At 37.2% G+C, this 9,717-nt stretch overlaps 1 pseudogene; it reads right to left on the bottom strand.

The window, feature by feature from the left end:
- Positions 1-345: 345 nt before the first annotated feature.
- Positions 346-765, bottom strand: LOC123793110 (putative large ribosomal subunit protein eL32' pseudogene; annotated as a pseudogene).
- Between the last annotated feature and the right edge of the window lie 8,952 nt (positions 766-9,717).

Below are 9,717 nucleotides of genomic sequence, written 5' to 3'. Positions count from 1 at the left end.
AGATTCAGTTTCCCCACATGTAATGCAACATAATAAGTCTAATAAGAGATCAACTGAAGTGAAGTGTAGCACCTGGCATAGAGGGAGCAATAAAAATGTTAGCCTTTATTACATGGATCATCTCCAAGTTTAGTGACAATTTCAACTACAAACTCATCTAAATTTTGTTGAATAAGATAAAGCAAAGAATCTATCATTATAGTTTTCAGTAGAACATTCCCTCCTTCATAACATAGAAGGAGCAATTGACACTTTTTGGATACTTCTAATGTTTTAATTTTTAATTTTTATTTTTTTATAGTTTTATGGTTTTATTAACACAAACGTGACGTGCACACAAGCTGTCTATTCATTTTCTTCGCTGTGCAGCCTGGCATTGGGATTGGTGACTCTGATGACCAGCTGGGCTGCTCTTTCCACAATGGCTTTGTGGTTCTTGGAGGAGACATTGTGAGCAGTGTCTGCACAGTGAGATTTGTTGCATATCAGCAGCACCTCAGCTCCTTGATGTTGTGGACAAGCAACTTCTGGAAGCCACTGGACATGTGCTTTGTTTTCTTGCAGCTCCTGTAACCAATGTTGGGCATCAAGATCTGGCCCTTGAATCTTCTGCACACCCTATTGTCAATGCCTCTGGATTTCCTCCAATTGCACTTAATTTTGACATATTGGTCTGACTGGTGCTGGATGAACTTCCTGGTCCTCTTTTTAATGATCTTGGGCTTCACCAGAGGTCTGAGGGCATCCATGATGCCCAGTAACAGATGGCTGCCACCTCTGCAGGCAGCACTGAGGAAGAGTAGGGAAGGTGGCACTTGAGGGCTCTAGCTACTTTTTAAAATGACTATATCTAGCTATCATTACTCAACACATACTTAAATTTTTTTTCATAATGATACCATTAGCTACTTTATCAATTCCCATTTTAGCTTATTTTTATTTAAACGACATATAGTAGTTGGCACTAAGACGGGCATTTGGGTGGCTCAGTCATTTAAGCATCTGCCTTCAGCTCAGCTCATGATCCCAGGGTCCTGGGATACAGGCGGTCTCCTGTCATCTGTCTTCCTGCTCAGCAGGAAGTCTGTTTCTTCCTCTCCCTCTGCATCTCCCCACCCTGCTTGTGCTCTCTCTGTCTCTCAAATAAATAAAATTAAAAAGAAAAAAAAAAAAGAATCTAGTCCTGTGTATGGCACAACAAAAAATCCAGAATTTGTTACTATTCTTTAAAAGTTAAATTATATTCTAAAGCATAAACTATAGAAAAAAATACAGAAAATAATTTCAACAGATATTTATTCCATTTATCCCGTATTTCCATTCCATATTATTCTGTTTTCCATTTTATTTACATTTATTGCATTTTTTCATTTTTATTTCAGTGTTTTAGGATTTTCTATTTAGATTTTTGTATAGACATAAAACATATAGTAAAAATTATACACCTACAACTAGAAAATTTCCATAACTATGTTCTTTGCCAACAGTCACATATGGAGGAAGTACTTATAATTACAATTTTTCTAGTCCTTATGTATAAAACAGTATAGTATACTGTGATTTTTAAAAAGTACTTTATTGAGGTATGACTGACATATAAAAAGCTATATGTATTCAATGGATACAACTTGATGAGTCTGGTGATTTCCATTAGCTGTCTTTTGAAGCACTTGGCTAATGCTTCCAAAACAAATGGTGAAGCAAACCTAGAATGTTTTATATCTCTTCATTGAAGATGTTGATAAGCAGGATCAGACCATGTCGTCTCAAGGACTTTGAAAGAACTCTAAGATGTTCAATATTTTTTTAATTTAATATTTCAGTTTTAAAGCACCAGTGCATATCAGGCACTGTTCCAGATACAACAGTGAACCAAACAACGCCCCTCCCCTCATGGAGCTTACATTCTCGTGGAAGGACAGCCATAAACAAATCAATCCACAAAGCAATATGTAGCATGCCATCGGATAGTATCTGCTCTAGAGAAAAGCGGAGAAAGCTGAGGGGAGTATGGTATCTTGGGTAGGGGCTTCTATTTTTCACTTAGGATAGTTAAGGAAAGACTTCTCATGTAAGACATCAATTGAGTAGAGAACTGAAAGGAGTAATGGTTGGAGACACACGAATAACTGGAAGAAATGTATGCTAGTCAGAAGGGAAGACATACCAAAAGCACTGATGTTGAAGTATGCTTGGTGTTTGACAGACAACAAGAAGTCTTTCTTAATTGCGGCACAAAGATTCAGAGGGAGGAAGGAGGGGACAGTCAGAGAGCCCATGTGACAGGGTGTGTGAATGTTACTAAGATAAACTCAATACAATTTCTGCATGGAAAAAATCACTTCCATTTCAGCACCTGGGCCTGTTTTAGAAGGGATGAGTATGTAGACAAAGTCACATAATGAACATGTACTTCTGAATAATAAATGGCTCTCGCAGTGGGGGCGGGAGAGTTTGCCACGGACGTGCCGCAGACCTAGAGTTAACAAACAAAAAGCTTATACAGCTGATCTTGCTGGTTGTCACCCAACATTTGTTCTCCCCATCTTAGGTTTTAGAACCGATTTTTAGCTGAGCACATGACTGTCTAGAATAAATAATACATTTTCCACCCTCATCTACAATTAAATATCAACAGGTGACTTCATTTTTTTTTTTTATATGGATCGTGACCAGAATTTGTGGGCAGCTTCTCTTAAATGAAAGAGGCATGTCTTTGTCTCTTTTTCTTTTCTGCTGACTGAAACTAAATGTGATTGCCAGGGCCTGAGCAGCTATCATGGACCATAAAATGGAAGTTATTTGAAAAGAAGATGCAACAAGATGTAAAGCGGCTGGTAACGGCGGGCCAGGAAGGCTCCAGTTCCGAAACAAACATCTATCTTGTTTCCGCTGCTGCTATTGTGAGCTTTCTGTCTCTCGCAGCTGACTCTGCTCTTACCTGATGGAGGGAGAAATAAATAGACCATCCTGACAGAGAACTAAAATTTTGATTAATCTTTGGACTGTTCTTTTAATATTTTATATTGACCTTGATTTATTCAGTGAAATATTAAAATATTCAAATTATGCTAATACATTTTATAAAATAAAAATATCACCTCAATGTAGATCAATTATAGAATCTTTAGTGTAAGTTAAAAAAGAATCATAATATAAAGTATAGTAATAAAACTAGAGGCTGATTCATCATTCATGAGCCCAGAAAATTTCAAAGTGGTCACGGTTGGCTGTTTTCAATATAACCTTCCTAGTGACTAAAGGGTTCTGGGCTCTACGTGGTGAATTCCAGTTTAGTAATTATTATGTTCTTAAGTGAATGTGTATCCAAAGAGTAAATATGCTTTCTTAGATCTATAACTGGCATACTGGTAGAGTCAATGATGTTTATTTTTGCTGCTTCTAAGGAAATGCCATCTCATTTTCTCTTTTCAATTATCTCGAACTTTTGAGTCCAAAGATTAAAGGCCACTAAAAATCCTACATTTTATTGAGTTCATTCATAATAGTTTCCTTAAGATGTCAATTTAACAATATTTTAAGTGAAAATATTGCAATACTTGAAAAGAATTTAATTAAATTTGGGGGGGAAAAAGAGAACATCTTCTTCTAGCCACACTTGGACTATTTCTAAGTAAACCTGGAAGAATTAACTGCAGAATAATGGAAATCCTACAGTTTCCATCTGTATTTCCAGATGAAATGGTTTGACATATTTGAAAAACCAGCTAGTTTTGCATGCTTATTTTTAGTAACTGCTTGAGGTTATTCTCACAATGCCATTTACAACCCCATAATTAAAAATCTAGATGAAGAGAAAAACTTCACTGTAAATATACCCATTTCTTTCTCTATGCCTTGAGTAGCAATTTTTCCATTGAATGATGTAGAAGATTTGAGCCATGGGCATAAAAGCCATATTACTTTTAAATTACTATACATATGATAACTGATAACTGTAATTAGAAGGTAAATGCCAGGTAATAAAAATGTAAACAGGCTACTTTCTACTTTTAAATGAGAATTTGAGTTATGCTGTAATCTCTTTTGGATCGACTATCTAAAACTGCGTTAGCCTTGTATTCTAAGAAAACTTACTACTCTGTCTGGTGAGCATCCCACAATCATAAACTTAAACAAAGGCACCAAATTGCAGCTTATAGTACAGTCATACAAAAATCACAATAACTTTATAACAAAATTATCAACAATTTTGTGACAAAATTCACAGCACTAAATAGGAGACGATTTCCATTTGAAGGATTTGACTTACATTATGCCACAGAATCATATGAGCTATTACAGTAAAGTTGAAATCGCCGAAGAATAAAGGTGGACAGTAAACATAGACTGTACCAACATAAGAAGGAGCCTTGAGAACTCTTCTGAGGATAATTAGAATATAAAAATTCATCTATATTTGTGTGTGTATACGTATAGCGGTATGTATAAAATAAACCGATTACAAATATATAAATTAAACCCTGTATTTAAAATTAGTATTCCACAGAAGTAAATAGGTGAAAAAATTTTGGAGGGAGAAGGAGAAAAATACCCTTTTTCTCTAGGTCCATAAATTTAAAGGGAAATTGGCAATGTAATGTTAAGACATTATTACTCGTGGGTCAATTGGAAATTTGATGGCAGGAAGCACACATTAGTACTTCTCTGACTCTTTATGATTTTAAATGTCCCTATAAGGATTTTTAGTCTTAATGACTTAGATTACATGGTGACTGAGAGCACAGACTTGTCACAAAGATCTGGACAAATTTCTCCCTTTCATATTTACTAATTATATAATCTTGGGGATGTAACTTAACTTTGTGAAGCTTCAGTTCTCCTGTATAAGTTGGTGCAACCACATTCTCTACTTCAGAATATCGCATTTAGCATTAAATGAGATAATTAATCCGTTAATTGTGGAGCATGGATGGCACTTAAGATTAATAAATTTTAGCCATTATTACTGGCCCTAGAGGAGATCTGCAAGACATTTTTGCCTCTATGGGGCACCTGTGGCACAGTTGGTTAAGCATCTGACTCTTGTTTTAAGCCCAGGTTGTGATCTCAGGGTCCTGAGAGCTCCCTTTCCCTCTGCCCCTCCCACTTGTGTGCATGCGTGCGTGCTCTCTCTCTCTCTCTCTCTCAAATAAATAAATCTTTTTTAAAAAAGAATATTTTGCTTCTAGTATGCAACTACTTTGGTTTAAAATTCATCATCAATTTGAAAACAGCTTTTGTAGGATCATATGAAATGGTCATACCAAATACATACACATGAATTGCAAGACACTCATTTTGAAAAGGTGAAATTGAAAAAAAAAAGTCTTAAACGCTAGGAGATATGGCATTTAACATTTGCATTTGTGGATGCTTTAGGTGCCCCTCCACTTCCAGGATTTCCTATGGTCCCAGTTTTCAGTACCATATTGTCAATATACATAAAAATATAATATAAATATATAATTATATAACATAAATATATAATATATAATATATATTTCACTATATATATATAATATATGTATATTATATATATATATATATAGTGAAAAGATCACCACACTAAATTTTTTCAACACCCATCACTTCACATAGTTACAGAATTTTTTTTTTTTTGGTAGTGAGACTTTTGAGATCTACTCTCTTAGCAACTTTCAAATGCACAATATAGTATTGTTAACTATAGTCACCATGTTGTGCGTTACATCCCAGGACTTATTTATCTTATAACTGGAAGCTTGGACCTTTTGACCACTGTCACCCATACCTGTGCAGAGTCTGTTTAAATGAAGAAAACACCTGAAAGCTTTAGTTGCCCCCAAGACCACAAAGAGCCAAGATTGTGATTTATCTGCTAAACTGTCAACTCAATCAAGTCATATTGAGAGATGAGAAAGATGGACAGGGGACTCTGAAATCAAGGACTCTAACTCACTGCTCCTTTACACACTTTCTTCTCTTGGGTTCTGTGACTCCTCATTCTCTGTGCTTTCCTTCTTACCTCCCTGGCTGCCTCTACCCAGTCTCCACTGCTGGCTTCTCCTCTTCTGCCTGACATGTGACGTTGCATTGTCCTGGCGCTCTATTCAGTCCTCTTTTCTTCTCCATGTATATTTCTCTCTTGGTGATATCATATAGTTCCATGGCTTTTAATATCATCTGTGGGCTGATGACTCCAAAATACACATCTCTGGCTCAGATGACATTTTTTATTCCAGACTCATGTGTAACTGCTTATTCAACATGTCCAGATGTCAACTTTACATATCCAGGAAGATATGTAAGAAGGATTTGATCTTCTATGTCAACTCTACTCTATTTGAAGCTTTCACCATCTCATTTCATGGCCACTCTGTTCTTCCTATTGCTGTGGTCAAAACCCCTCAGTTCATGCTTGATCTCTTGATTTCTCTTAAAATCTATGTGCAAGGAATTCTGTTGGCTCAGCCTTTTAGAAATGCCAGAATCTGACCACTTCATGGCTACCATCCAGTCCAAGCCACCGTCATCTCTCACTGGATTACCAAAATGGGTCTTACCCACTATAATCTATTCTTATTATAGTCAGAATGCCCTTTTAAAGCCAAAGTCAAATCATATCACTCCTCTGCTCATTTAAAGGAAAAACCATGGTCCCTACAATGACCTAACAATTTCAACATCCTCTGGCCCCAGTCCCCCTCTGACCTTTCCTCCCTGCTTTTCCCATTGCCTAGCCCACTCCAGCCACACCGTTCCTGTTATTCCTCAACACACAAGCATGCTCCATAGGGGGTATGTCTAGCTTTTCCATTTTTCTAGAATGCTCTTCTTTCCACATTTCTTCTTGGATATTTCTTTCATGTCCTTCATGTTTTCTCACATTTCACTTTTTCAAGACTGCCTCCATTGGCCACTAAATATAATGTAGCAGCTAATCTCATCCTTTACACTTCTGATACCCTTCTGCTATAATTGCTTTTTCCATGAAACTTAATTTCTAAAATACTATAAAGTTATTTATTCATTATACATATTGATTTTATCTTCCTTCAGTAGAATATAAGCTCCACATGGGCAGAAATACTTAACTATCCTGTTCAGTGATACATTCCAAGTGCTGAGGACAGTCCCTTGCTGAAAGTAAGTGCTTAGAAAGTACTTCTCAGATGAATGAAGAGACTACTAGCACCCTATCATAAAGAGGTGTTAGTCTCAAGACAATAATTGATCCATCACTGTAAAATGTTACTGAGCAATAAATTATGAAAAGCACTTTGGTTTCAATTCCTTTACGACCTTGATCAAGATCATTTCAGAGGAATGGTGGAGGCAAAAGACTGAGGTTAAGTAATCAAATCAGAGACAAAGTATAAACAGTTGCTAAAACAGGAGAGACATGATTGCAATTATATATGTGGTGGGAGGAAATCTCATGTGGAGGAAGGGATTGAGATCCTATGTGAGAAGATATACTTGGTTTAGTCAGGTCTCTGAGGTGGAAACTGGGAGGGATCCCAATAACCACCAATGGGTGATATTATCCCTCTTCCTCTGAGACTGGGGGCACCAGGTTGAGAATGGCGAGGATAAAAATCACTGTTTTTAGATGAGGTACAAGAATTTTGTGCTTTAGCATTAATTTTCTCAATGAATGACAAACCCTGCTTTTCTCTTATAATAATATGGAGAACTTTAGTGAGGAACATGAGTAAAGACTTAAAATTTTTGAATAACTTTGTTGGACAACAGGAGCTCTGCCAGGGACATGTAGAAGTTTCTGGAACAGTGTTGAGAAGCCCAGCTGAGATTGAAATCACAACTCAGTATTGGCTTCATCCTTTCCATATTTCAGCAGGCTGGGTGTAAAAATAAAGATGTTGGGAAATGTGGTGTGAAATATGAAAGTACAAATATTTGGAATTGAGACATTCCTCCTCCCGTCCCCTACCATTTAAAAAATCATTATGCATTTGTTAAAGGAATAAGAAAGCAATCTCCTTTTCTAGTTCAAGTCCCTTGCTTAGAAGTAGCTCAACTGACCAAACACTACAAATTCTATCTACTGGCTACAAAATCTGTCTGTACTCTCTAGCTAAAACCCCCAAACAACTCTAAGTGCATCAATGAGACATCACTCTCTTCTTTAAAATTTTTCATCAAAATTTGAGTTGCATCTATGTGTGAAAATTCAGCTAAATCACATGTAATCCAATGAAATCTAAAAGTGTGTGCTTTATCCCTATAAAAACTATCTCATTAACTTAGTTCAGAGTTTGCTCCATCTTTTCTCTATGATCAAGAAGCTCTCCCATAGTTATATAGTAATGAACTGTCTCCAGGCTGATATATGTTTTATGTCCCTTAATTTCAAGATTTCTGTAAGATGTTAGGATTGATTGAAGCCAAAGATTGTGCAAGAAATGTCAAGAAAGACAAAGGGGAAAGGAAATTTAATGTGTCTGCAAACATGTGAGAGAGGTAATGCAGCACAGGGACAAGGTTAGAAGTCACAAGACTTTAGACAGTAAGAAGAAGGGTCAGAGAATTGGTGAAATGTATGAGAGCAAAGAATATCTATGCTGGCGTAACTACGGTTTTTCAAGAACGGGATGGGTTACTTATGAGGTAATGCATTTCCGGACACTGATTGAAAGTGATGAAGCTCAGGATGTCTTCCACAGGAACTTGCCAGTGATGTTTTAAGAATGAGGCTGGATGGGCACCTGGGTGGCTCAGTCACTTAAGCATCTGCCTCTGGCTCAGGTCATGATCCCAGGGTCCTGGGATCAAGCTCCTTATCGGGCTCTCTGCTCAGTGGAATGTCTGTTTCTCCCTCTGCCTCTCTCGCTGCTTATGCTCTTGCTCTCTTATATGCACTCTCTCCCTCTGTCTCAAATAAATAAATAAATAAAATCTTAAAAAAAAAAAAAACAAGGGTGGATGAGACAATCTGATTTCTGATGCCACTTCTCTAGGCAAGATTCCATGATTCTCTCCCACTCCACAGTTCTTCATTCTCTGGAACACAATTTGTCAGCCTCTTCTTATATTTCAAATTAGAATGTACTCGCACTTATTACCTAACACACACGCAGATGCTCAGCCAGTGTACTGACATCCCTGAGCTACCAAACTCTTCCTTCAAACCCATGGAGCTCCAGTCTTGTTAAATAAAATAAATAAAGGACTATATTGGCTAAGAACTGGCAGGAAGATAACTGTGTCATTTGAAGTTGAACGTGTCCTAATAAACGAAATGGCTCATTCTGGCCAGGTACCTAGCAAGATAGATGGATAGAAAAATGAGCAAAACACATATGATCTCTACCCTCAGGGAGATAAAAAAAAATCAAAATAGAACTTAACAGTGTGCCAAGTGTAATTAAGGAAAAGATTGTGTGCTGTGAGATTGACCAACAGGGAGACTGAATGTAACACTGTATTATTATTATTTGTTAAGATTATTTATTTGAGAGAGAGAGTGAGCAGTGGAGAGGGGCAGAGAGAGAGGGAGAGAGGAACTGAAGCAAACTCCCCACTGAGCATGGAGGCTGACATGGGGCTTGATCTCTCGACCCTGAGATCATGACCTGAGCTGAAGCCAAGAGTCAGATGCTTTACCGACTACGCCACCTTAAGTGAGTTATTAAACCCACTCTTTGACCAGTCACAAAGACAAAACCTCTTTGGCAATGATCTGTGGAATTCAGGAGGCCCAGACATTTTCAG

The sequence above is a fragment of the Ursus americanus genome, chromosome 13 (genome assembly GCF_024610735.1).
Source record: "Ursus americanus isolate L20-20 chromosome 13, mUrsAme1.1.p, whole genome shotgun sequence".
In the NCBI taxonomy this organism is placed as follows: domain Eukaryota; kingdom Metazoa; phylum Chordata; class Mammalia; order Carnivora; family Ursidae; genus Ursus; species Ursus americanus.
This window is presented reverse-complemented; position numbering and strand designations above follow the sequence as displayed.